The following is a 27841-nucleotide window of genomic DNA, read 5'->3' as shown; positions in this document are numbered from 1 at the left end:
GCCAGGGCATTCAGGCCATGGTTAGGAGTCTGGAATTTCATCTGAAAAGAGTAGGGGTAGGTCCCAGGGTGTAACCGTCAGGAGACCTTTTCAATAATCTCAGCAGCTCCCATAGCCTCAGTTCTTCATTCTACCCAATTCCAGCCTCCATGTGTGATATGATTCAGAGGGCTCACCCAGACACACACATGTAGGTCACAGTTGAGACCCAACCCCTGCTATCTTCCAGGCCGGCCTGGTATAGGTCTCTGATTCCAAAAAGTCCTCAATCTCCAATGTTCAGTAGTTATGGCGCCTCCAAAAACAGTTATCTTTAATACTAATTCCTCCTGTCCCTCCATAGTACAGCTCTCAGACTAAACTTTCTTCAAACAATAACAATAGCCACAGCCCTAGTTAAAATGTTCACAGTACTTGTCCTGTGCCACACACTGAATGTTCATCATCTCATTTTATACTCACATCAGCCTAGTGAGGTAGGAACTAAAAGTATCCCACTGTACAGAGGTGGAAACTGAGGTTCAGTCAGGTTGCAGGACATACACAAGATCACTTAAGAAATGGAGCTTACATTCCAACCAGAGCCATAGGCACTGCATAAGAACCTCAGCATATCAACTTTCTATTTTTGCTTAACAAATCATCCCAAAACAGAGTAATTTAAAATGACAGTAATTTTTTGCTTATATTTGTGTGGATTGGTAACTTGGACATGTCTCAGCTGGGACAGCTCTTTTTGGCTGTACATGGTTTTGCCTGGGCTTACTGCTGCATTGCAGTCAGTTTGCAAGTCAGCAAACTCATTAATCATACATATATGGTCTCATTCACGAGTCTGGCAGATGGCTGGGGCTGCTGGCTTGAGAGCCTAGGTTCTTCTCCACGTGGCTTCAACAAGCTAGCTCAGGCTTCCTCATGATGGCCTCTGAAAGGAAAACACCAAAGCAACAAGGCCTCTTGAGGCCTAGGTTCTGAAGTGCTCTGAAGTGCTATAGCATCATCTTCACTACATTTTATTGATCAATGCCTATCACATGTCCAACTCAGATTCAAGAAGACTAGAAATAGTCTCTTGATGGAAAAGACAACAGAGTCATATTGCAGAGTCAAGTATGTGGGGTGGGGGAATCATTGTGACCATCTTTATGAACAACACAGCACACTAAATGACCATGGGTACAGAACTGGTTATGTAAATTATGGTATAGCTAAACATGGAGCTATTAATAGGGAGAGCTAATATGTTTTGAGCTCTTAATATGTCAGACTGTATAAGATGCTTTATGTGTATTAACTCATTTAATCCTCATAATGGCTCTGTGTGACAGGTACATGTTTATCTGCAGCTACAAATTAAATACACCAAGTCTCAGGTTAAGCCACGTGTGCAAGATCCCACAGCTAGTAAGTGGCAAAATCGTTAAAAGTGATTTCTGGACATAGAAAACTGGCCTTGCCATACTAGTGTGTGATAAAAAGCAAGAGACAAAAGTTTGGTGAGAACGCATTTAAAAAAACTTTTAAAAACAGGTATATGTATAAGTATTATGTGGTTTTGGACATAGTTCAGCAAAGATTTACCATAAACTCTTAATGGAACTTATTTCAGGAGAAAGGAAGAGGAGGAAACTTTTACTTTAAACCCTTTGCACAGTGTGAATTTTTTGTTTGATTTTTTCTTTGTACAACAAAGATAACTTTATTTCTACATGTAGCAAAATGGAAACATATCCACACACATAAAAAACAAACTTACGGTAACCAAAGGGGAGTGGGGGAAGAAATGAATTAGGAGTGAGAGATTAACGGGCTTCCCAGGTGGCACTGGTGGTAAAGAACCCGCCTGCCACTGCAGGAGACGTAAGAGATGCAGGTTATATCCCTGGGTTGGGAAGATACTCTGGAGGAGGGCACGGCAACCCACTCTAGAATTCTCGCCTGGAGAATTCCGTGTTCAGAGAAGCCTGGCAGGCTACAGTCCATGGGGTTGCAAAGAGTCGGACATGACTGAGCAACTGAGATTAACAGATGCACACTATCATATATAAAATAAACAAGGATTTATTATGTAGCATAGGGAACTATATTCAATATCTTACAATAACCTGTAGTGGAAAAGAATCTGGAAAAGAATATATATATATATAGCTGAATCACTTTGCTGTACATGTGAAACTAACACAATATTGTAAATCAACTATACTTCCATTAAAAAAAGAAAGAATCCTGAAAAAAAAAAGGCAATCAGTATATTATCCTAACAGGAAACAAATACAAAAGTTATATGTCATGCTATATCCTCTCCCCTTTCTTTCTTCCTTCTCTTTCTCTCTTAACAGATAAGGAAACTAAGGCTCAGAGAGGTCAAATAACTTCTCCAAGATTTACTACTAGTAAATGACAGAGCTGGAATCCAGTCAAGTTGGAGTCAAGGTTACACATGCTATGTATCTGAGACCAAGATGTTTGGACTTTCTCTGAAGGTGATGCAATGCCACTGAAAACTCTTGAGCAGGAAAGGAGCCGTGTGCAGAGCCCGTGGGAGAGGGAGAGAGGAGGGGCCCCTGCAACAGTCACACAATTTCAGGTCAGAATTGACAAGGGGCTGGGCTGGGGTAGGGTCAGAAAAGGAAAACGGGGACTTCCCTGGTGGTCCAGTGGTTGAGAATCCACAAGGCAATGCAGGGGACATGGTTTCAATCTCTGGTCAGGGAGGGAACTAAGACCTCACGTGCCATGGAACAACAAAGCCCGCTAGCTGCAGCTACTGAAGCCCACGCACTCTGGAGCCCGCATGGCACAACCAGAGAGCCCGAGTGCACGACTAAGACCTGATGCAGCCAAATACATATTTTTTTAAAAATCAGTAAATGTAAAAACCAAATGAAAGACAGAAGAGACAAGTACACATATACACACAATGGAATATTAGTCCGCCATTAAAGAATGAAATATTGCCATTTGCAGCAACATGAATGGACATAGAGATTATCATACTAAGTGAAATAAGTTGGAGAAAGAGAAATATTATATGACATCACTTATTTGTGGAAATGAAAAATAACACATATGTGTATGTATGTATGCTGTATCTTTCTTATCTATTGGTCTGTTGATACTTAGGTTTTTCCCATTTCTTGGCTAAGTAGTACCACTATGAACATTGGGGTGCAGCATGACAAATCTTGCAGCAAATTAGATTACTATTCAATGACTCAGTCTCTCCCCTAGTTAGGACTGATTGATACTCTCTGTTGATATTAGATGTGGCCACGCAGTTTGCTTTGGCCAGTGGAACGTGGATGAAAATGACAATGTGCACGTTCAGCCAAGGCCTTAAGAGATCTCTCGTGTTTGCAGCTGCCTCCTTGGAATTTCCATCTCTGTCACAAGGATGGGGCTGTCATTAGTGTATTCCATCTTTTGAAACAGTGTCAATCAAAGTTGCCATAGAAAAGTCTAGGATAAGGATAGTTTCGTAGTTTAGTGTTTTGTTTGTATTATTATTTTTGGCTGACTGAGCCACACAGCTTGCATAATCTTAGTTCCCTGATCAGGGATTGAACCTGGGCCCCTGGCAGTGAGAGTGCCGAGTCCTAACCATTGGACTGCCAGGGGGTTCCCAGTATCAAATTTTAGGTTGTATTTTTGTTTATTTATTTAGCTGTGCCAGGTCTTCATCACTGCATGTGGGATCTCCAGTTTCTGTTGTGGCGTGTGAACTCTTAGCTGCAGCATGTGGGATCTAGTTCCCTGACCAGGGATCATACCTGGGCCCCCTGAATTGGGAGAGAAGAGTCTTAGCCACGGGGAAGCCTCCAGGGAAGTCTCCTCTTTTGCATGTATTATTTTTTTTCCCATGAACTCTTTCTTTTTTGAATGTCAGGAAACTAAACAGGTAGGAAGAGAATGCTCTGTGTCAATGTAGGAAAGCAATAGTTTCTATCCAAATCCCTAACATCAAATCCAGAAGAATAAGAGACACATGTAGTAGTTAAACCCAGCAGAGCCCAGCTGAGATCAGCCAAACCCCAAATGCAGGTGGAAGAGGGAGAAATTAGCATTTGCTGCCGTAAGGCATAGGTATTTGGGATGGTTTGTTATGTAGCATTACTATTATGCTATACCCACCTCTGAAGGCACTTGTTAGGATTAAATGAGTGATAACAGCATGTGTGTGCTCAGTAACTCAGTTGTGTCTGACTCTGCAACCCCATGAACTGTATGCAGCCCACCCGCCAGGCTCCTGTCCATGGAATTTTCCAGGCAAGAACACTGGAGTGGATTGCTATTCCATCTCCAGGCAGTCTTCCCTACCCAGGGATCGAACCTCCATCCCCTGCGTCGGCTGGTGGATTCTTTACCACTGCACCACCTGGGAAGCCCCCGAGTGGTACAGTAAAGCCCTTAAAAATATGCTGACATATAACAAGAGTAAAGTCAGCGTGAGTGATTATTATGGGGGTGCCACTGGGGACAGAGAAGTCCCTGTTCTCACAGGTCTCCTGCTTTGTAGAGAGATATGTGCTCTGTCAGATGGTGACGAGCACTATGAAGGAAAAACAAGGCAGGGAAGGGAGAAGGGAGTGCTATAGTGTAAATTCAAACAGATAGTCGATGGAAGCCTTGCTTAAGGAAACACGGAAGAGGTGAGGCAGGGAGTCGCAGGGGTATATGGGAGTAGATTGTTCCAAGCAGAGAATAGGCAAAGATCGTGAAGTGGACTCATGCCTGGTGGGTTTAAGGAAAAGCCAGTAGACAGGATGGCTGAGCTGAATAAGCAAGGGAAAGATGATGTCAGGGAGATTCCCCTGGGACTAGTTCATGCACACCTTTGTGGGTCATTGTAAGGACTTTGGCTTCTGGTATGAGTGAGGTGGACCATGTTGGAGAGTTTTGACCAGAGAAAGGACAGGACTTAATTTGCATTTTTACAGGATCTCATCTCTGTAACTGATGGGTGTAGAACAAATGGGATATGAGTGAGCTGAAGCAGAGAGACCAGATAAGAGGCTGCTGCCACAGTCCAGACAAAAGATGGTGATGGTTTGAACCAAAGTTTGACTTTGGGATTATTATTAAGGTAATAAATGGGGTTATTATGAAATTAATATACATTTTGGAGCAGATTGATGATGGAGTGTTTGAGAAAGAGGAATTGAGGATGACTCCAAGGTTTTTGCCCAGAAGAATTGCAAGAAGGAATTTGCCATTAACTGAGATGTAGAAGTCTGTAGAAGGAGAACTTTTTTTTTTGCAGGGGAAAGGAGAGGAGAATTAGCAGTTCTATTAATATCTAGAACTTGTTAAATTTAAGGCACCTGTCAGATTTCCAAGTGAAGAGGTCTAGTTAGAAGTTGCATTTATGAATCTGAGCCCAGGTTGGAGTTATAATTTTGATAGTTGTTATGGACTGACTTGTGTCTCCCCAGAATTTGTGTCAAAACTCTTAACACCCCAATGTGACTATGTTTGGAGATAGGGCCTTTTAAGAAGGTAATTAAGATTAAAAGAGGTCATGAGGGTTGGGCCTTAATTCAATAATCCTTAGAAGAAGACGAAGAGACATCTGAGTGGCTCCTCTGTCTTTCTCTGTGTGTGTGTGTGTGTGTGTGTGTGTGTGTGTGTGTGTGTGCAGAAGACAGGCTGTGGGAAGGCACACAAAGAAGGTTGCAAACCAGGAAGAGAGTTCTTACAGAAACCAGCCCTACTGGCACCCTTATCTTGGACTTTCAACCTCCAGAACTCTGAGAAATTAAAAAAATTCTGTTTTTAAGCCACCCAGTCTGTGGTATCTTGTTATGGCAGCCCTAGTAGATTAACACAGGAGTCATCATTGTGAAAATGGTTTTTAAAGCCATGAGGCTGGGTGAGATCTCCAACAGAGTGAGCATAGACAGAGAAGAGGGCAGGGCTAAGGACTCAGACCCCGGGGCCCCCAACATTAAGAGACAAAGAACTAACAATGGAGCCTGAGATAGAGCAGCCAGTGAGGAAAATGGCCTGGGAACCAAGTGAGGAAAACATTTCAAGGCGGGGAGAATTTATGAACTGTGTCAAATGCTGTCAAATGCTGCTGAGAGGTCCAGGAAGATGAAGATCAAGAACTGATTTAGCCAAGTGGAGGGCATTGTTACTTTGAAAGGAAAGAGTATAAATAGAAAAATGGGAGCAAGAGTCTGATTGGAGTAGGATTAAGAGAGTGTATATAAGATTAAGGTATAAACATACATACATACATACATATACACATAAGGGAAAGGAAAGCTCTTAACAGTAAAAGGACAACTAGTAAATGTAGAAAAGAGGAATTAGAAATTTACCATTTGGCAACCATTCTAGTGGTAATTGTTTCAGGAGAGAATCATTAATGGATATTGCAATAATGGATTAAAGTTTGACAAGAAACAGGATATTTGCATAGTCCTGGAGTATCTCCTCACAGGGTACTTATTAATCACAAAGGGTAACATTGTAACTTTACAGTGAAGAAACCAATCAAGTGATGAAGTAAAGAATCACCAGTAATGGGGCAGATTGACCTGTCCCTCATATGGTGCACTGAGAGGGATGCAGCATACTTTCAGTGGTATTTCTGTTAAAGTGCATGGCTGAATCACGAGGAAATGTTGTTCAGTCACCAAGTTGTGTCTGACTCTTTGTGACCACATGGACAGCAGCAGGCCAGACTTCCCTGTCCTTCACTATCTCCTGGAATTTGCTCAGATTCATGTTCATTGAGTTGATGATGCTGTCTAACCATCTCATCTTCTGTCACCCTCTTCTGCTCCTGCCCTCAGTCTTTCCCAGCATCAGAATCTTTTCCAGTCAGTCATGGCTCTTCTCAGGTGGCCAAAATATTGGAGCTTCAGTTTCAGCATCAATCCTTCCAACCCCTTCATGGTTGATTTCCTTTAGGATTGACTGGTTTGATCTCCTGTCCAAGGGACTCTCAAGAGTCTTCTCCAGCACAATTCAAAAGCATCAATTCTTTGGCACGCAGCCTTCTTTATGGTGCAACTCTCACATCCATACATGACTACTGGAAAAACCATAGCTTTGACTAGACCGACACTTTTTGGCAAAGTAATGTCTCTGCTTTTTAATATGCTGTCTAGATTTGTCAAAGCTTTTCTTCCAAGGAGCAAGGATCGTTGAATCTCATGGCTGCAGTTACTGTCCTCAATGATTTTGGAGCCCAAGAAAATAAAGTTTATCACTGTTTCCATTGTTTCCCCATCTATTTGCCATGCAGTGATGGGACCAGATGCCATGATCTTAGTTCTTTGAATGTTGAGTTTTAAGCCAGCTTTTTCACTGTCCTCTTTCACCCTTATCAAGAGTCTCTTCAGTTCTTCTTTGCTTTCTGCCATTAGGGTGGTGTAATCTGCATATCTGAGGTTATTGACATTTCTCCTGGTAATCTTGGTTCCAGCTGGAGCTTCATCCAGCCTGGCATTTTGCATGATGTACTCTGCATATAAATTAAATAAGCAGGATGACAATATACAGCCTTGATGTACTCCTTTCCCAATTTTGAATCAGCTCGTTGTTCCATGTCCAGTTCTAACTGTTGCTTCTTCACCTACATAAGGTTTCTCAGGAGACAGGTAAGGTGGTCTGGTATTCCTATTTCTTGAAGAATTTTCCGAAATTTGTTGTGATCCACATGGTCAAAGCCTTTAGCATGTAGTCAATGAAGCAGAAGTAGATGTTTTTCTGTAATTCCCTTGTTTTTTCTATGATCCAACAGATGTTGGCAATGTGATCTCTGGTTCCTCTGCCTTTTCTAAATCCAGCTTCTACATCTGGAAGTTCTCAGCTCATGCACTACTGAAACCTAGCCTGAAGGATTTTGAACATTACCTTGCTAGCTTGGAAATGAGTGCAATTGTGCGGTAGTTTGAGCATTCTTTGGCATTGCCTTTCTTTGGGATTGGAATGAAAATTACCTTTTCCAGTCCTGTGGCCACTGCTGAGTTTTCCAAATTTGCTGCCTGTTGAGTGCAGCCCTTTCACAGCATCATCTTTTAGGATTTGAACTAGCTCAGCTGGAATTCCATCACCTCCACTAGCTTTGTTCATAGTGATGCTTCCTAAGGCCACTTGACTTCACACTCCAGGCAGCCTAACTCTGCAACGAGAGAAGCCACCATGGTGAGAAGCCTGCACACCTCAACTAGGAAGTAGCCCAGCCTCACTCACCACAACTAGGGAAAGCCTGTGTGTTGCAACAAAGACCCAGAACAGCTAAGTAGGAATAAAAAGCAACACATAAATATTTGAGCACAATATTGTCACAAAGTACAGTCAGTCCTCCATATCCAAAGATTCAACCAACCTCAGACTGAAAATATTTGGGAAAAAAAAATTTTTTTTTTCTTCAGAAAGACCTAAAAAGCAAAATGTGCATTTGCCACACACTGGCAACTATTTACTTGGCTTTGGGACTTCACTGGAGGTGCAGTGGTCAACTCCTTGCTTCCAATGCAGAGGGCTTGGGTTTGATCCCTGGAGGATCCCATGGATGGAGGAGCCTGGTGGGCTGCAGTCCATGGGGTCGCTAAGAGTCTGGACACGACTGAGTGACTTCACTTTCACTTTTCACTTTCCTGCATTTGAGAAGGCAATGGCAACCCACTCCAGTGTTCTTGCCTGGAGAATCCCAGGGACGGCGGAGCCTGGTGGGCTGCCGTCTATGGGGTCAAACAGAGTCGACACGACTGAGGCGACTTAGCAGCAGCAGCAGCAGCAGAAGGGAGCTAAGACCCTACATGCTCCAAACTGCAGCCAAAAATACAACAACCATCACCACCACCACCACCACCACCACCACCAAAATACATGACATTTACATTGTTTTAGGTATTATAAGTAATCTAGAGATGATTTGAAGTATATGGGAGGATGTATGTAGGGTATATGCAAATGCTACACCATTTTATATAATTTTATATATCCACAGACTTGAGCATCTGTGGATTTTGGTATCTGCAGGAGGTCCTGGAACCAATTCCTCCAGGGCATGACTTGTAGTTGGGAGGGCACGACTTGTAGTTGGGAGGGCACGATTGTAAGTGGAATCACTGTGAATCTGTGTGCTGAATCAGGAGCTCCGACTACTCAAACACCACAACTGCATGGCTGTGATGGTCCAGAATGTGAGTGCCAGCTCTAGGTAAAGTTCCGAACCAAGCGCAGCCTGATCTGTTCCCAACTTATTTGCTTTCTTGGCAGATTCACTGTATATTAAAACCAAGCAAATACTGTGTTGGAAAAGGCAAAATTGTAGACAATAAAAAGATCAGTGGTTGCCAAGGATTTGGGGGAAGGGCAGGAGGGATGAATAGATGATGCATGGGCATTTTTAGGGCAGTGAAACCCTTCTCTATGATACTGTCACGTGAATACAGGGCTATGCATTTGTCAAAACCCACAGAACCTTGCAACATAAAAAAGTGAATCTTAATGTAAACTATGGCTTCCGTGAATAATGATGTGTCAGTAAGGGTTCATCAGTTGTAACAAATGTATCACACTAATGCAAGATGTTAAAAATAGGAGAAACTGGGTTTGTTGGGGGGAGAAGTATGGAGGTACTTGGTGTAATTTCTGCACAAATTTTCTGCAAACCTAAAACTAAAATAAAGCCTATTAAAATGAACGAAACAAAACAAGCCTCCCAGAATTCCCTGGCAGTCCGGTGGTTAGGACTCCATGTTCCCTCTGCCAAGTGCCGAGGTTCAATCCCTGGGCTGAGGTTCAATATCTGGTTGGGGAACTAAGATCCCACAAGCCTCATGGCTCCACCAAAAAAGCAAAAGCAAAGCAACAACAAAAAACAACAACCCCCGCCCCCCCCCCAACACACACACTGTTTTCTGTGAAATAGAATTTAGTCCCAGGCTCAGATTATTCCAAATAATATTTTCACCTATGCTAATTAATAATGGAATGTTTGAATACCGCATTTGACTTGGGATCCATTGCAGAATGTCTGCACTCCTGCTTCCTCCTGTTCTTTGTCCAGGCCACACCCCGATCAGTGGTGCTGCCCAACGCCCCTGACAACACTGCCCCGTTTGAGATCTTGGCACTGGACCCTTGCCCTCTGTTCCTTGACCTTGAAGAACATCCTTTAAAACTCATAAGTACCTCTTGTTGACCTTGGGTGATGGAGGCTTGATGGCCAGATTGAAAAGTCTCCCTAGGGGCTTCCCTGATGGTCCAATGGTTAAGAATCCGCCTTCTAATGCCGGGGACACAGGTTCGATCCCTCATCAGAGAAATAAGATCCTATATGTCATGGAGCAGCTAAGCTCTCTTGCAACTAGAAAAAAGCCCACACGCAACAATGAAGACCTAGAGGAACCAAAAAAGAAAAAAAGTCTCCCTAGCCTCCAGAACTGCAGGGTTACTGGAGTTCCTCCAGCCTCTATCAACATAGCTCACACCTCAGCTTCCAGAACTCCTTCTTTCTGTATGAATCCCAGCCCCTCACTCATTGTATGAGCTTGAGTGAGGCATGTCATGTCACTTTACTAAGCCTCAGTCTCCCCATTGGTCAGAAAGAGGGTGGGAAACCTGTCTCACAGTATATTTATTTGTTTGGTAAATATCTGTTGAGCACCAACTGTGTGTATTGGAACTATAACGTGAACAGAATGAACATCCCTCCCTTATTGGAACGCATGGTCTCAGAAGGATAGACAAAAATCAAATAAACGTATAAAACAATGTCAGGGAGGAAGAAAAAGAAGACAGGGTCGTAGAAATAGGGCTAGGGCTGCTTGGGTATAGTTAAGACTTCCTGAATGAGGTGGCATTGGAATGAGATCTGATTGAAGTGGAATGAGCCATGCAAGTCTGCAGGGAGAACTTTCCAGGCATAACAGCAAGTACCAAAGCCCTGATATGCTTGGTGTGTTTGAGAAGCAAAAAGGAAGTAAGCTGGCAGGGAGTACATGAGTGAGAGGAGAGAAATGAGGACAGGAAGATAGGGAGAGAGCAAACCTGGCAAGGAATCTGGGCTTTATCCCGACTGTAGCAGGGAGAAAGCTTGAAGTTACTCACTGAGGAAGCCCTCCTATGTTGTGTTCCTTGCATATGAGAAAAGTGGGCAGGTACACTCTAAAGCCGCCCTCCTGTCCAGGACCACGGTCTGTGTCCTTTTGGTGGAAAATGTGCTTCCTTTTCCCAGCTGGCTGGTGATGGAATGTGTATCCAGGCTGTAGTTCCCATAACATAACACGAGGTGGCGACTTGGGGTCGCGTTTCTAACTTGTGGGTTATTGATTCAACTCTGATTATTCACTGGAAGAACCGGTGCTGAAGCTGAAGCTCCTATACTTTGGCTACGTGATGCGAAGAGCCAACTCATTGGAAAAGACCCTGATGCTGGGAAAGATTGAGGGCAAGAGGAGAAGGGGGCGACAAAGGATGAGATGGTTGGATGGCATCACCGACTCAATGGACGTGAGTTTGAGCAAACTCCAGGAGATGGTGAAGGACAGGGAAGCCTGGCGTGCTGCAGTTCATGGGGTCACAAAGAGTCGGACATGACTGAGTGACTGAATGACAAAATTGATTCCAGCGCAGTGGTTACCAAACTTGTATGTCATCAAAATCACCCAGAGGGCTTGTTAAAACCCAGCTCTCAGTGTTTGATCTGTAGGTTTGGGGTTGGTCCCAAGAATCTGTATTTCTAACAAGTTCCAGGGGATGCTGATGCTGCCAGTTCAGGAACCTCACCATCAGAACCCCTGGTTGGAGCCCTGAGGTAGAAACCAAGACCGCCTCCCTTTCAGAGATGGGATAACAGAGGTGTCTGACCAAAACACTCCAGTACCTTCCCATCATGTTTAGAATTAAATCTAAGTCTCTGATCAGATTCACCTCCACTCTTACCACAAGTCCTGGTTTCTCTCCTCACCTCATCTCCTGCCACTGTCTAAGCAATGGCCACACTGTTTTGCTCCATGCCTTGAAGCTGGTTCCTACATCACAGCCTTTGCGTGTGCTGTGCCTCTCGCCTGTGATGCCTTCCTCACAATCTTTTCCTTCGTTGGCATCCTCTCATTCTTCATGCCCCAACTTGAACGTCCCCATTTGGAAAACTTTTCCTCTGCTGGCCCGGAAGCTGGCAGCCCTGCTCCTCTTCATCCCTGTGCTTTTCCTTTTGAGTGCTTGTGTTTGTGTGTGTGTTAGTCACTCAAGTTGTGTCCAACTCTCTGCAACCGCATGGACTGTAGCTTCCCTGTCCATGGGATTTTCTAGGCAAAAGTACTGGAGTGGGTTGCCATTCCCTTCTTTCTCCAGGGCATCTTCCCCACCCAGGGACTGAGCCCAGATCTCCCACATTGCAGGCGGATTCTTTACCGTCTGAGCTACCAGAGAAGCCCAGCAACCTTATCTTGGTTGATTGTCTCCTGTTTAGATTCTAGGCTTTTGAAGGCAGGGACTGCTTTCTGCTTCATCCCAAGTACCCAGGACAGTGCTGGCAGCATGTAGGCCCCCCCAGGAAATAGTCATTGAATAAATAGAACTAAACACTTTTCCAGACCCTACCAGAGAGCCACTGGGTGAGCAGGGACTCCATGTAAAGGATATGGATCATGTGATGTTCAGCATCACCTCACCCTAGTCCCAACCCTGACGTTCAGAATGATCTGGAAGGAAATAAAGATAAGTAAAGGGACTTACCTGGTGGTCCGTTGGTTAAGAATCTGCCTGCCAATGCAGGGGACATGGATTTGACCCCTGGTTCATGAAGAGTCCACATACTGAAGGCCAACTAAAGCCTGTGCACCACAACCACTGAAGCTCTTGCACGCTAGAGCCTGTGCTGTGCTACAAGAGAAGCAGTGAGAAGCCTGCACGCCACAGCTTGAGAGTGCCCCCCACCTGCCACAACTAGAGAAAGCCTGAGAAGGCCCAGCACAGCCAAAAGCAACTAAATGAATTTTTTAAAAAAGATGAATAAGATGGTGTTTGTAAATAGTTTATAGCCTTTCAAGCATTCCTAGCTCACTGTCTACCTCATTTGGTATCAGAAGGGCGGCTCAGAGGGACTCCCCCAGAGTTCTGGGTTTGGTGGGCAGAGACACTGCACAAATAATAAATCTGTAAATCCTTTCTACCTCTGTTATTGCATTGCACCCTCAGGTTAAAAAAAACTACCCCACACTCAGCAATAATGCAAAAGGAGAACTGCTTGTCCTTTCCGAAACATGCTGGAGCATCCTTTTAACAGGCCCACTCAAGGGTTATCTAAGTCTCTAGGGGAACAGATCTTTTCCTGACTTGTCATTTACTCATTTGCTAGGCCCCGAACACGGGGAAGTTCTGTGTTCACTGTAGGTTTATTTATGATTTTTGTCCAGTAGAAAAGGTCATCCTGAAGGTTGTAGTTGTTTTGCCCTGTAGGAGTTTAGGCAGTTTCACTCTGCAATCATTTTTCAGCATTTTGTCTTTCACTGATTATAAACTTTCTTACACTCTTTGAACCAGCTTAACAGCCCTGCTGATTGGTTAAATGCTAATAAATTACAGATAATTTTAGCATATGCTTACTTTTTTTTTTTAAGCAAAGTCTCTATTTTCAAGGAAAAAGTACCTTTTCTCATTTTCTGTTCTTCACATAAATTTTAATTATTTCCAGGAACCAAAACTTCCTGAACCCCTTTCAGTGTTATCTAAAACTTGAACTTTCTCTATTTCTGGGTAAAATGAGCTGTGCAGTTCTATCACCCTTTTTGATTTCAAACTTTTTTTGACCAAAATAACAGTGCAACACCAACATTTCCTCTGTGCTTTTCATCTATGACACCAGCTCCTACACCTATGAAGTGTTTTACAGTCATGCCAGAACATGGAGCTACTCTCCCAAAGCACCAATAAGGAAGGGCTAGCTGAATTTCAGGCCATGATCAGGGCCATGATGTGCTCTGAGAGCCGAGCAAAGAGGAGCCACATGCCACCTCCTCTGCAACCCGGGTGGCCTTGCTGGGGGAGACGACTTATGCCTCTTGAGAGCAAGACACAGTTGGGCAGAATGTGAACCCAAGAGAGAGCAGGGAGGACACGCACTTAAAAAGCAAATTATTTATTTGCCTGCACAGGGTCTCAGTTGTGTCATTCGGGATCCTCACTGCAGCACACCGACTCTCTAGCAGTGAGTGGTGTGCAGGTTCAGTAGTGTGGGGCTCGGGTTTAGATGCCCCCAGCATGTAGGATCTTAATTCCCTGACCAGGGATCAAATCCACAACCCTTGCAGTGCAAGACGAATTCTTAAACACTGGACCACCAGGGAACCCCTTGGCACACGCTTACTTTTTATTTGTATGAGAGTTATGTCTTTAAGTTTTAAAAAATTAATCTTTGAGGACCATCTTTATGAGAGTGGCTGATCATCCCTGTATTCCAGATGAGTGTGTTGAGGCTCAGAGAGATACAACATTTGTCTCCATGAGCAAAAGTGAAGCTGGGTCTCGACCTTAGATTGGCCTGACCTCAGCGCTCCCTGTCCTTCAGCAATACCACACTCATGTGTGCAGTGCTGTTCTGGGCACTTTATAAACTCTTCCACTTAATTCTTGCAACTCAACAAACGGCATGTTGCTATCTGCATTTAAGGACTAGAATCGGGAAAGAAGTCACTCGATGTCACTTAACTCTTTGATGCCTTGGCAGCAATCCTTTTGGAATCCGATAGACCTGAGTTTCAACTCTGGCTCACAGCCTCTTTAGCTAAGTGACCTTAGGCAAGTTGTTCACCTAACTTCTCCGAGTCAAACTGTAACATGGGAATAAGAGCCCCTTCCACGTGGGGGCTGTTGGTAATACTGATGGGCAAATCTAGGCCTGGGGCCTCCAGGCTCACAGTGACACCAGCTTCTCTTGTTCTGGAATCCAGGGGGAAAGAGCAGTTGATTTGTTGCTGGCTCTTCCTGGTCTTCCCAGGTGGCCCTAGTGATAAAAAACCCTCCTGCCAATGCAGGAGATGCAAGAAATGCAGGTTCTATCCCTGGGTCGGAAAGATCCCCTGGAGTAGGAAATGACGACCCACTCCAGTATTCTTGCCTGGGAAATCCCACGGACAGAGGAGTCTGGTGAGCTACAGTCCATGCGGTCGCAAAGAGTAGGACATGACTGAAGCTTCTAAGCATGTTCCCGGGCTGACTGGCATAAGATCCTGGAAGGAGAGACAAGTACCTGGTGAAAATGGGAGGGAGAAGCTGCTAGGCAGGATTGTGGGGGAGCTCAAAGGAGTCCCCAAGTTGAGCGCAGGTGTGGACTGCTGGGCCGGGACTCCAGTCAGTCAGCTGGGGACAGCAATGGAGCCTGGGCTTTGGGGTCAGGCAGCTGTAAGTTCTCTGAGCTCTAGCATCAGGATCTGTAAAATGGAATAATAATGACTCTTCCCTGTTTCAGATTATTGTGAGGCCTCTGAGGACAGTGGGCTTAGCTGGAGTGGTGCTATTCTAGGGTGTTCTCTGGGACCTCAACCCTTGTCTGTGGCCTTTCTAAAGCCTGAGGAGGTTATTGATCATGTACTGATAAGGATAATGATGGTAGAGAACATCTGGGATAGATTAGGGGCCACTAGGAGGTCCTCCTTCAGAGTTTTGGGTTTGTTGGGTCAGAAACATGGCACAATACACAGCCAAGGGCCATTTAGGGCTTTGCAGTTTACAAAGATTTCCCCGCAGTGGCATCACGACCTCGTGTTAAGACAAACTCTCTGTGTCAAACCTTCTGTTAAAGGCCAGACAGGCTTTATCTTTTACTCTTCCAGGTGAAGTAGGTGGGTGTCTTGACCCTCATTTTTCACCTGAGAAGAATGAGGCACAGGAGGGTTAAGTGACTTGCCTAAAACTACACAGATAAGAAGTGGCAGAGTAGGGACTGGAGCACAGACAGCCGAGTTCCCAAGCTGGCCTTTTGAGTGGAGAGCCCACACAGCAAGTTGGAGGCTTGGAGGCCTTTGGAAGGACCTGAGGATCCTCTGGCCACTCCTGCCTGGTCCTGTCCCACTGTGCCCCCTGGAAGTGGCTGCAGGGGAGAAGAGAGGATGGCCGGGGTGCTGAGCCTGAGGCAGAGGCTTTAGGGCGCAGGCCAGGGGAAAGAGGATGTAGGGAGGGCCTCTGTCCCTCCAGAGCAGCTGAAGGGAAGATAAAGTCCTAAGGAGATGTAGCTAGGGGCCCAGATGAGGAGGAAAGGAAGAGGCTGGGAGGCGGAAGATACAGCTGCAAGGGAGGAAGCAGAGTCTGGAGTCTCAGGGGAGAGTGGAAGGGGTGGGCTGGGGACAGGCCAGGCCCTTGGCCCAGGGTTCTGGACCCCTGCCACTCCAGACTCCACAGATGGGCCCTGTGGAGGGACCCTCAACAGATGCCCCTTTCACTCCTGCGCTGTGCAATGCTGGTGACACCAAGGTGAGCCCAGAGTCCCTGCCCTCAGTGGCTCACACAGTCTGAGCTCAGCTGAGTGACCGGATGGGCACTGTCCAGGGCATTCATTCATTCATTCAACAAATACCTATGAAGGGCTCACCGTGTGCCAGGCTGGGCTCCTAGTGGGAAATTAAGTCCCTCTGAGGAGGCACTAAGTTCCAATTCAAGGAGCCCCCAGTCCCACGAGGAGACAGACAAAACACAGGAAAGAAATCAGTGTACAATAACATCAGGTCAGGCTGTAAAGCCCAAGAGCTGTTTTATGAGGGTAGTCAGGGAGGGCCTCTCTGAAGTGACATTTGAACAAAGACCTGAAATCTTGGGGCAAAGGAACCTCACTCATGCCAGCATTGATTACTCTCTTAGTAAAATTCTGCCATCTTCTCTCCTCTGTGGACTCACTCCCAGGTGATGTCACCCAGCCCCGTGACATTAGCCTACCCATGCCCTAATGACTCTTAAATGTAGATCTAACATGTAGGCAATTCCCTGGTGGTCCTGTGGTTAGGACTCTGTGCTTTCACTGCTGGGGGCATAGGCTAAATCCCTGCTCAGGGAACTGAGATCCCACAAACTGTGAGGGAAAGCCAAAAAAAAAAACTAACATGTGGATCCAGGCTCTCTCCTGAGCTCTAGATGCTGATATCTGCCCATCAACGTGCCCACCACTGTTGCTTCTGCAATTCTCTCTGTCAGTAAAGGGCCACCCTTCATGCTGCTGCTCAGGCCCAACACCGAGGAGGGACCTCCTTGACTCCTCCCACCTCACCCCTGCTTCTTGTCCTGTCGGTCCCATCTCTAACATACATCTGGAACTCCATCCCGTCTCCCCTGTCCCACTGTCACTTTCATCTGGCAGCTGGACTGTGATGGCACTTAGACCACGTCAATTTCAGGTTGAGAGCTGACAGCCGGGGGCAGGTGTGGGCTTGTGAGGACACAGCCTGGGGTCCCTGGTCTAGACTGAATCCTGCCTAGGCTACTATCTGTCGTGTGATCTTCAGTAAGCTGTCTCCCCTCCTAGTGTCAGTTTTCTCCTCCCCGAGGTGGGGATGAATGTGTCTGCCTCACTGGGCAGTGAGAAGGTCCAGTGAGATAAGTCTGTCCTTAGTTGGGGAAGAGGAGGCCACCAGCAGGCGGCAAGGATTTTATTCCACAGGTGCGTATTGCACCCCCGTTATGTGCCTGGCACCATATTTGGTTCTGGAGAGGTGATGGTGGCAGATAAGAATGTTGCTGTCTTTGCTCTCAGAGCTTTAATGGTGGTAGGAGAATGGGGAGACCAGGAGGGCACCCCTGGCAGGGGCATGGCATAAGCCAGGGTGTGGAGGTGTGATGGATGACAGTGCAGGGGCAGGGAACCGGAGGCACAGTCTCTTGCCCCGAGCCATGGGAGGACCGGTGACAACCTCAGACATCAAATTCGGTTCAGGGACCTTGCCCAGCAGCACTGGAGCCCCCTGTGTAGAGGCCAAGGAAGGAGCCCTTGCTGCCAGACTGGAGGGAGCCACCTTCCTCTCCTGTCATACGGCTCCCCCTCGACTGGGAGCCCCAGTCTAGGACCCTCCTCAGCAGGGACACCCCTCCCCGAGAAGCCACAGCCTGGCAGAATGTCTGGGGTGCTCATGATGGCATTTCTCACCTGAACCCCAGATCAGTTCCTGGTTGGGGAGGATCAGCTCCTTTGTGAGAATCACCTCATTGAGTCCCCAGGGCCCCAGTTCTCTGCCTCTGAGGCTGGAGGTGAGACTGTAGGAGTTAGGAAAAGACTTGTGTGTGTATATGTGTGTGTGTGTGTACATGTGTATGGGTGAGTACATGTGAGAGAAAGAAACACAGAATGAGCCTGAGTGTGAGAGACAGATTGAGGTGTGTGTGAGAGAGAATGTGTGTGTGTGTGTGTGTGTGTGTGTATGCGTAAAGCATGAGAGATCATCTCTGCCCAGGCCAGGCAGCTGGACTAACGGTCCGTTTCCCCCCTGGTCCAGAGGCCTCCTCCAGTCCCCCAGCTGCCCTGATGGGCCAGGTCAGCCCCCCCAACAGGAGCCCCCAGCCGCTCCCCACTCGGCTTTCCTTGTATTGTGCACAGCCTGGTTCCTCGAGGAAATGGGGCGGCTGCTGGGTGCGGGGGCGGCCGCCAGCAGCCCCACCCCCTTCCCCCCATTGTCACTCCTGGCTTTGGCCCCTGGCCCCTGCTGCCGACACTAAAAATAGTCTTGTTCACAGGGAGACAGCCGCACCCCTGAGCGGGCTTCCAGACTGGGCGTGGGGCCAGAGCTGCCAGGACAGAGTTGTTGTCCCTGGGGAGGGGGGTGAGGTGCACCCATCGAGTGACCAGGGTCAAAGCACAATAGGGCTGTGTGACCTCAGGTCACCTCCTTCCCTTCTCTGAGCCTCGGTTTTCTCATCTGTCCAATGGGGATGAGGACACCTACCTCCTGGAGTTGCTCTTGAGAGTGGACAGAAGTGTGGCTGGGTCCCCAGGGCTCTGTTGGTGCCACCAGAGTATCTGGAGAGCCTAAGGCGAGAGGGCACGACAGGCCTTCATCCTCATCCCTGTGAGTGACAATCCAGTGGCTGCCAAGGGCCTCTGATTTCCCTCTACACAGAGGAGCTGAGGTGCAGAAGAGCCCACCTGGGAGTCTAGAGGCATCTCAGATGTGCGTGTGAGACCTGGGAGATACGGGCTCTCTGTACCTCTGAGGTCTGTGTGAGCTCACACTGTGAATTATGTGGCCAAGCTGGGACTCGAACCCATGTCTCCAGCTTCTGAGGGCTGTGTTTTTTCCGCTCTGAGGGGCTGCTTCCATGCTAATGACTCTGCAGACTTCCTGGCTAGATCACCTTGTCTTCAGTCCACAAACACATGATTCATCGTGAAGGAAGACGCTGGGCGGTGGGTGTTGAGGCTAGGGCTGGGGGCTGGGGAGTTTCCCTGGAGCAGGCGTGGATGGACAGCTGCCCTCTCTGTCTCCTGGCCACTGAGCTGGGTCTGCAAAGAAGGGATTATCTGTGTGTCTGTCTACCGGGCTCTTTCTTTCTTTCTTCTTTTGTGCTTTGTTCTTTTTTCTCAACCATGATTTGTTTGAAATGGCTTCTGTTGTATACTTTCAAGATCTGGAACTCTTAGAATTACTCTGGCCACAGTTGCAATTTTATATGTCTTTCTGTGATTAACTGTGTCTCCCACTAATCCTGGGCCCTGGGGCAGGGACTGAGACTTTATTATTAAAAGTCATGTATCCCTGGAGACAAATACAGTGTAAGTGTTCTCCCATGAAGACCCTGATCCTGTGCAGGTTGGTCTCCATCCACTTGTATTTGGGGATTTGTAGGGACGCCTTGTCACCTGGTTTGTATGTAAATCTGGTCGGTGAGGTTTTGGTTTGCTAACTAGTTGGTTCACCTATTTTGATGTGGGGATTTGGAAAGATTCAAAAACTGCATTTCCACCACAGTCACAGTCATCTTCCCAGAAGCCTGACTCTTTCTGAATTTTTATGCACAGGGGAAAAAAAATCAGTACTCCAGGTGTTGAGCGATGGATCTCCTTGGGAGCCTGGAGATGACCACTGTTTCCAGCTTGGGCCTCCTTGCACATCAAGCAAATGTAGGTAGCCAGCTTGTTTTTACACGGACATTGATGCATCCTGCTTTTTGTATTGTACTTAGCACGGTATTTTGACATTGTTCCAAGTCAATATACAGAGTACCTCCCCACTTACAACCCAAAATGGCTGCATGTAAAGCAGGGATTTTTAGGTTTTTGTCCTATGGACCCCTTTGGCATGTGGTGATAGGATGGACCCCTTATCACAATCATGGTTTTTAACCACATAAAATAAAGTGCATAGACTTACAAAGGAAGTCAGTCACACTGAGATGCCATGACCGCAACAGCAGCAAGAATTCACGATGTAGTAATAGAAGAGCTCCTTTATAACGACATTAAGTTAAAAGTGCGCAGGCAGGTTTGGGGTCTCGATGAGCTTAAACAATATGTGTGTGGGGGTGTCTACGCACACTGTGCTGATGTCAGACAAGTGTCTCCAACTTCTGTTGTGGCAAGGGCACTGCCGACCCTCCTGGGGCACGTGGTCCCCATTTATACTTGAAGGGAACGCTGAATTTCAGTTAGAGGTTGGTGACTGTACAGTTTTTATTTCATTCCTATCTGAGCTCACAGAGTCCCTGAGTCCTGGAGCCCAGGTCCAGAACCTCTGCCACAGAGTGTGGCTGCCCTCACTTTATTCACCCCCATCTCTGATTGAAAAGTCACCCCGTGTCAGAGTTTCTCCAAATCCCATTATTGCACAGAGGAGGAAACTGAGGCCCCCCCGGCTGGCGAGTGGACTAGGGTGACAGAGCCCCGGGTCCTGACTCCTGGCCCAGATGCTGGCCCAGCTCCTCCCCCACCAGGCTGGTGGCAGGGAGTCCAGCAGGAGCAGGTTGGCAGCTGGTGTCCTGCCCGGAGAGTGACCCGGCCCCGCCTGCGCCCTGCATCCCGCCCTGGCCGGCACAGCTGGGGATGTGACAGGAGGCTTGGCTCCGATTCACCCAGGCACATTCCTGGCCCAGCCACTAATTTTTTTTTTTTTTTTTTGGTGACTCTTTCTCCCACACCCCCAACCCTCACCCCCCTTTTCCTCAAAAATGCTCTGTCTCTCCCCAGAGGGTCCCTTTGGGCGGCGGCTCCTGGAGGGAAATGCGGCCTGGATTTCCTGGAACACTCGGAGCTGGAGTCCCAGCGCTGGGAGGAGGAAAGCTGCTGGCAGCAGAACACCACCCCGCCCCCCAGACATAACTGGTTTCTCTGGAAAAAGGGGGTGAGCTGGAGCCTCAGGAGTTCCATTCCACTGGGCGCTCCTATAAGAGGTGCATACTGGGGCAATGCTGGGCCGCCACGAGACACCCCTTCAGACAACTGTGACTCTGTGACCTTTGGGGCTCTGTGACCTTGGACAAGCCACAGGTTCTTGCTGGGCTCTGGTCTCCTCACTTCTTAGCCTGGGGCCTGTGACCAGGACCTGCCAAGGCCTGTGGATGGTCCAGTGAAGGGATAAAGCTCAGCACAAGCAAGTGAGGTGTTTGGGGGGTGTTGGGGAGGCAGGTTTGGGGGATACACTGGAGCAAGAGTGGGATGAAGATTCTCCATCCTCCTTCATTCATTCATGAGACAAATAACTTGTTGAGCATTTACCATTGTGTCAAGCACTGACGCACAGCAGTGAGCACAAGAGACCAAGGCTCAATCCACAGACAAAAGTCCCCATACAGTCAAGAGGAGATGGGGAAAAGTGAAGCAGGGTATGAGAGTTGGGGGAGAGCCTCTGCTGGGGGACCTGAGAGCCGAGGCATGAATGAAGCAGGCCAGGCTGCAGAGGAGGTGGTGGGCTCCTAAGGCTCAGAGGTGGGTACAAGTGAGGGAAGGAGGGGGAAGCCCATGTTGAGAGAGAGGTAGGGGCTTGTAGCCCAGGAAGGGCCTTGGCTTGGTTCATGGGAAACCACCAAGGGCTCTGGCATGTGCAGTGACATGTCTGTAAAATAACCCACAGGGGTTGAGGGTGGCGTAGGCGATGCTGCAGGAGACGCATCCTCAGAGCATGGGCTTTGAGACCAGGTGCGGCTGCTTCCCGGCTCTGAGTGTGGGCAGGGAACTCTCCCCCTCAAGCCTCAGTTTCCTCCTCGGTAAAAGGGAGGCTCATAGCACTCAGATGGCCAAGAAGAAGGACCATAAAGAGCGTAGCGACAGCTTCCCAGGGTGTAACTGCTCTTTCTGTGAGTCTGAGGCCACTTGCTTGGGCAGAGCTCAAGGCTGGCTTTGAATGTGAGCGTGGGTGTGGCTTTGAATGAGGCTGCTCAACTCCCAGGGATATGTGGGGTCATGACCTTGGATGGGGATACCCCTGAGTTGTCTGCAGCTGACTTCCCTTTCTGAGGCCAGAGCTGGATTTAGGAGAGCCACTAGGGTGAGGGAAGAGGGGCAAAGAGCTGCCTTGAGATGCAGAGGAGTCTGGGGGTCCTCCTCTACAGTCTCGGGATGCCCTTCTGACTCATCCTTCGGCCCCAGAGCGGGCTAGACCCATTAGTATGCTTAGTCGGTCTCCCTCTCCCCTGATCTTCAGCCTCTGTGAGGGAGCACAGCAAAACCCAGGCTTGGCGCAATGATGGGAAGGGTAGGAAAGCAGTGGTTTGTTGTGCCTGAGGTGCCTGGACAGGACCCCCTGTCGAGGAGAAGGGACCCCACCTGCCCAGGTACTGTGCTGAGTGCTGCCCTGCATCAGTGGAAAGCCAGTGGAACGACTTCCCTCCTCCAACTTTCGGTGGCTTCCTGTTGCCCTCCAGATGAAGAACAGACTCCTGTCACGGATGCACAGGCCTCCTGGTTCTTCCTCATTGATGCCAACTTTGTTCCAGCATCCGAACCTTGCATTGATCCCTACACCCATCCCCCTTGGCCAGGTAAACTTCTGTGCCCTGTTCAGCTCAGTTTTTAACTGCCTCTTCCTAGAGGAAGCCTATCTTGACCTGCAAACTAGATTGAGTTTCATGTTGCTTGGTCCTAAGGTTGCCACCTCCTCTTCTGGTAACACCTATCACTGTTGTAATTTCACGGTGTGATTATTCGGTTATTGACTATCTCCACATTAAGACTATAGTTAATGAGGTCAGGGATGCAGTCTTGTTCACAGCGGTAGCCCCAGCATCCAACACAGTGTCTGCACATAGCAGATGCTCAATACATGCCTATGGGATGATGGAGGAATCCTCTTGACAACCAGAGGAAGGAGGTGGTATTATTCTCTTTTTTTACAGATAAGCAACCAACAGCACAGAGAGGTTAAGTAACACATCCCAAGGTCACACCGCCGGAGCACAGCCAGACTCAGATGGTGTCTGTCTGGGGATGATTCCCAGCCAGCAGGGCTTAGAAGGTGGGCAGTTGGGGTTATGCAGAGAGGAACTAGGATCATCTGGACGGGGAAGGGGTGTGGGGGCGTGCCCCACCCATCCGTGTTTTCTCCTCGTTGTGGTGGTTCGTGGCTGTTTTCCTCAAGGGCGACTCAGGTGACCTTCAGGTTGGTCCCATGGGCCGGCTGGGTGGAGGGCCTGGTCTGGCCGGGGCTGCTTTTCTCGCCCCTTTGCCCGCCCGCTGGCTTCACGCACAGATTACAACTTCCCCTCCACGGCCGTCTTACGCAGGCCACCTCCGGCTCGCCATTGTCTCATTGTTTGCCGAGGGAAGCTCCAGGAGGAAATTAACCTGCTGCTCACCCCAAGCAGGGAGTTTCACCCCCAGTCCCCACTGGGAATGACTGGGGCCTGGGCAGGAGGGGGTGGGGGCAGGTAGTAGACAATACAACAGGCAGCCTTGAAAGAAATGAGCTCCCAGGCAGGGAAAAATGCAAGCAGAAGGGCTATTCCCTGGCAGATTTACTAGGCCCTATCACGGGCCAGGCTGTGCATAAAGGAACTGGAGACACAAATATGAGACTAAGGTCTTCTTAAGGGCCCTGCAGCTGATGGGAGCTGCTGTGTCGGGGCCTAGGGCCAGATGGCTCTGCAGGCTGGACAGGTAACAAAGTCTGAGAGCATGTGGGCAATGGGGAGTGGTGGAGCATATAGCAAAATGAAGACTGAGGGCATCTCCTAACGGCCTGTACATTCTGATTTCATTTTAACAAGGTGCAAATGAAAAAAATACTCAAAATCCTTCAAGCTAGACTTCAGCAATACATGAACCAAGAACTTTCAGATGTACAAGTTGGGTTTAGAAAAGGCAGAGGAACCACAGATCAAATCGCCAACATCTGTGGGATCATAGAGAAGGCAAGGCAATTCCAGAAAACATCTACTTCTGCTTCATTGACCAGGCTAAAGCCTTTGATTGTGTGGATCACAACAAACTATGGAAAATGCTTTAAAAGATGGGAAGACCAGACCACTTTACCTGCCTCCTGAGAAACCTGTATGCAGGTCAAGAAGCAGCAATTAGAACTGGACATGGAACAACAGACTGGTTCAAAATTGGAAAAGGAGTATATCAAGGCTGTATATTTGTCACCCTGCTTATTTAACTTCTATGCAGAGTACATCATGGGAAATGCCGGACTGGATAAATCACAAGCTGGAATCAAGATTGCTGGCGGAAATATCAACAACTTCAGATATGCAGATGATATCACCCTAATGGCAGACAGTGAAGAGGAACTAAAGATCCTTTTGATGAGGATCCTTTGATAAGGGTGAAATAGGAGAGTGAAAAACCTGGCTTAAAACTCAACATTCAAAAAACTAAGATTGTGGCATCCAGTCCCATCACTTCATGGCAAATAGAAGGTGAAAAGTGACAGCTTTTATTTTCCTGGGCTCCAAAATCACTGTGGACAGTGACTGTAGCCATGAAATTAAAAGACGCTTGCTCCTTGGAAGGAAAGATACGACAAACCTAGACAGTGTATTTATTAAAAAGCAGAGACAGCACTTGCCAGCAAAGGTCCATATAGTTAAAGCTATGGTTTTCCCAGTAGTCATGTATGGATGTGAGAGTTGGACCATCAAGAAAGCTGAGCACCGAAGAATTGATGCTTTTGAATTGTGGTGCTGGAGAAGACTCTTGAGAGTCCCTCAGACAGCAAGGAGATTAAACCAATCAATCCTAAAGGAAATCAACCCTGAATATTCATCAGAAGGACTGATGCTGAAGCTGAAGCTCCAATACTTTGGCCAGCTGATGTGAAGAGCCGACTGACTCATGGGAAAACACCCTGATGCTGGAAAAGATTGAGGGCAGGAGGAGAAGGGGATGACAGAGGATAAGATGGTTGGATAGCATCACCAACTGAATGGACATGAGTTTGAGCAAACTCTGGGAGATAGGGAAGGACAGGGAGGCCTGGCGTGGTGCAGTCCATGGGGGTCACAAAGAGTCAGACACGACTTAGCGACTGAACAACGATAAAATGAAACAAAATGAATCCCCTAGACTGGCGTAGTGTGCAGACTCTCAGTCTAGACTTTAGAAGGGAATTCTTGTTCTGGGGTAAAATTGGGTCCCTGGTTATTATTGGCATCCCACACTGCTGACTTTGGCTGGAGCTGTGGTGGTCACTTCCCAGCATACTGATGGCATCCCACCTCAAGTACCTGTCAGTCATTTGGCTTCTCTGAAGCCTTGGGAACTCCCAGCCAGGACTTGGGAGCAACTGAGCCTCTCCAGAGGCAGCCCTCTCTCATGCGGGTGGGAGGTTGAAGTGAGTAGATTATTGTCTCAGCCTCTTATTCACTGGAGATGACTTGCCTCGGCTGCTCAGAATGTCAGCGGTGAGATAGAGCACATTTACCCATGTTGGAAACTGGTTCAGTCACTCCTTTTTTTTTTTTAATTGCTTTTCCTCCCTTCTTTGTTTCAGTCTCCCAAATTCCCCCCTTGCTTCCTGGGCTACTTGGCACTCAAATCCTTGTCTCAGGTTCTGGTCTCAGGGGAATCCAAGCTAAGACAATCTCTAACATTCTTTCTGAATACAGTTTATGATTCTAACCTTCTGTGATTCTAAGATTGAGTGACTTTCACTCTGCGATTACAAGTTTTCATAAGTTAATCCATCTGTGATTCCAGAATGGCATCATTCTAATGTGGCCAAAACACACCTCTCAGCCATGTACTCAGACATGCAAAAAAATGTAACACTCCATTTTCTATAAGGATTTTGCTTCTCCTGAGCTCCTATTTTTCCTGATGCCAAAAAATGCAAACTTCAATCAAATCTAGGCAAAAAAAAAAAGCTATTTCAGATTTGAATGAAATTGAATGAGTCAAACTTTCCCTGTCTTCCGTTTTTTCCTGGATTGATTTAAGTCCTGGATGGGTGGGAGCATCTTGTATTCGTTGGGGGTGAATGGGGAGGTCCATGACTGGTATTTCTCAAGATGTAGCAACCCCCCCGGCCCAGCCCCGCTAGCTCTCCAGCATGCCTCCCCTTGGCATCCACTGAGAAAAACTCCACTCATGTTGATACTTTGACTTCTAGAGCCAAAGAAACATAGTTCTTCCTGAGACACTAAATGTAAATACAGTTATAGTCACTCCATTCTTAGTCACCTGAGTAAAGATTTGAACATTGTTTGCACCTCATGAAACATGGTATGCAAATTCATCATTCAGTCTATTTGTTGAGCATCTATTGTTGGGCATTGTGCCAGGCATTGAAGATACACAGATGAGAAGACAGACATGATCTCTCCCTCATGTCATTCACAAGCCAAATAAAGTGTGTATATTTATAACTTACATATCATGGTGTCTGTTATGAAGGAAACAAATAGAGTAGGCAGAGAACACCTCTTTGAGGAGTTAACATTTAAGCCAAGACTAAGAATCTAAGGTCGAGAGAAGCCACCAGAAGAGCTGTCAGGAAAGGGAGGTGTCGGGGTTGTATCTGTAGTTGTAAGCATTTTGTAATGTTGAAGACATCACTTGCATTTCTTTTATACTTTGCCTTTCCTTTCCCCTGTTTGTTAGTGGCCTCTATCACCATAGATAGGGAATAGTGAGGCAGAAATGGAAGGAATTCTTTTTTGAGTCTCAAAGTCCCAAGCTTTTGGTTTGGAAAAAATATAGAAATTTAGTCAAAGCCCTGAAGAATTTGACCATATACAATTTATGCTATAACTAACAGAGTGGGAAGAATAGGTGAATCAAAATTGGTTTTCCTCTGTAGGAAATGAGATAAAGATTATCTGGGAAGTGGGGAGAAAGGAAGTGTAGCAAAGATATTTAGTCATCAGGCAATTATCAGACTTCCCCTTCTGTAGCTGCAGATGGTCACACAGCTGAAGACTACATTTCCCAGTGCCCTTTGCAATTAGATGTGGCCGGATGACTATGTACTGATAAAGGACATGTGAACCCAATGGTGTGTGCAACTTCTGGGTTATTATTTAAAGAAAAATGAGACGGTCTATCATCACTCCTCTTCTACTCCTACCAGCTGGAGTTTGACATCCTGGCAGAAGCTGGAGTGGCTGTCTTAGACCATAAGATGAAACCCACGTGAGAAGGATATCAGAGCAATAAAATGGAAGGAGCTAAGATCTCTGACACCAGGGAACTCCATATCAACTGCACTTCCTACCCTCTACTGGTTAGTGCGAGAGAAATCGACTTCTATCTTGTATCAGTTCAGTTCAGTCGCTCAGTCATGTCCAACTGTTTGTGACCCCATGGACTGCAGCATTCCAGGCCTCCCTGTCCATCACCAACTTCCAGAGCTTGCTCAAACTCATGTCCATTGAGCCAGTGATGCCATCCAACCATCTCATCCTCTGTCATCCCCTTCTTCTCCTGTCTTCAGTCTTACCCAGCATCAGGGTCTTTTCCAGTGAGTCA

This window comes from Bos mutus, chromosome 13 (assembly GCF_027580195.1).
Source record: "Bos mutus isolate GX-2022 chromosome 13, NWIPB_WYAK_1.1, whole genome shotgun sequence".
Lineage (NCBI taxonomy): Eukaryota > Metazoa > Chordata > Mammalia > Artiodactyla > Bovidae > Bos > Bos mutus.
The sequence above is the reverse complement of the archived record's forward strand: the minus strand, read 5'-3'. Positions refer to the sequence as shown.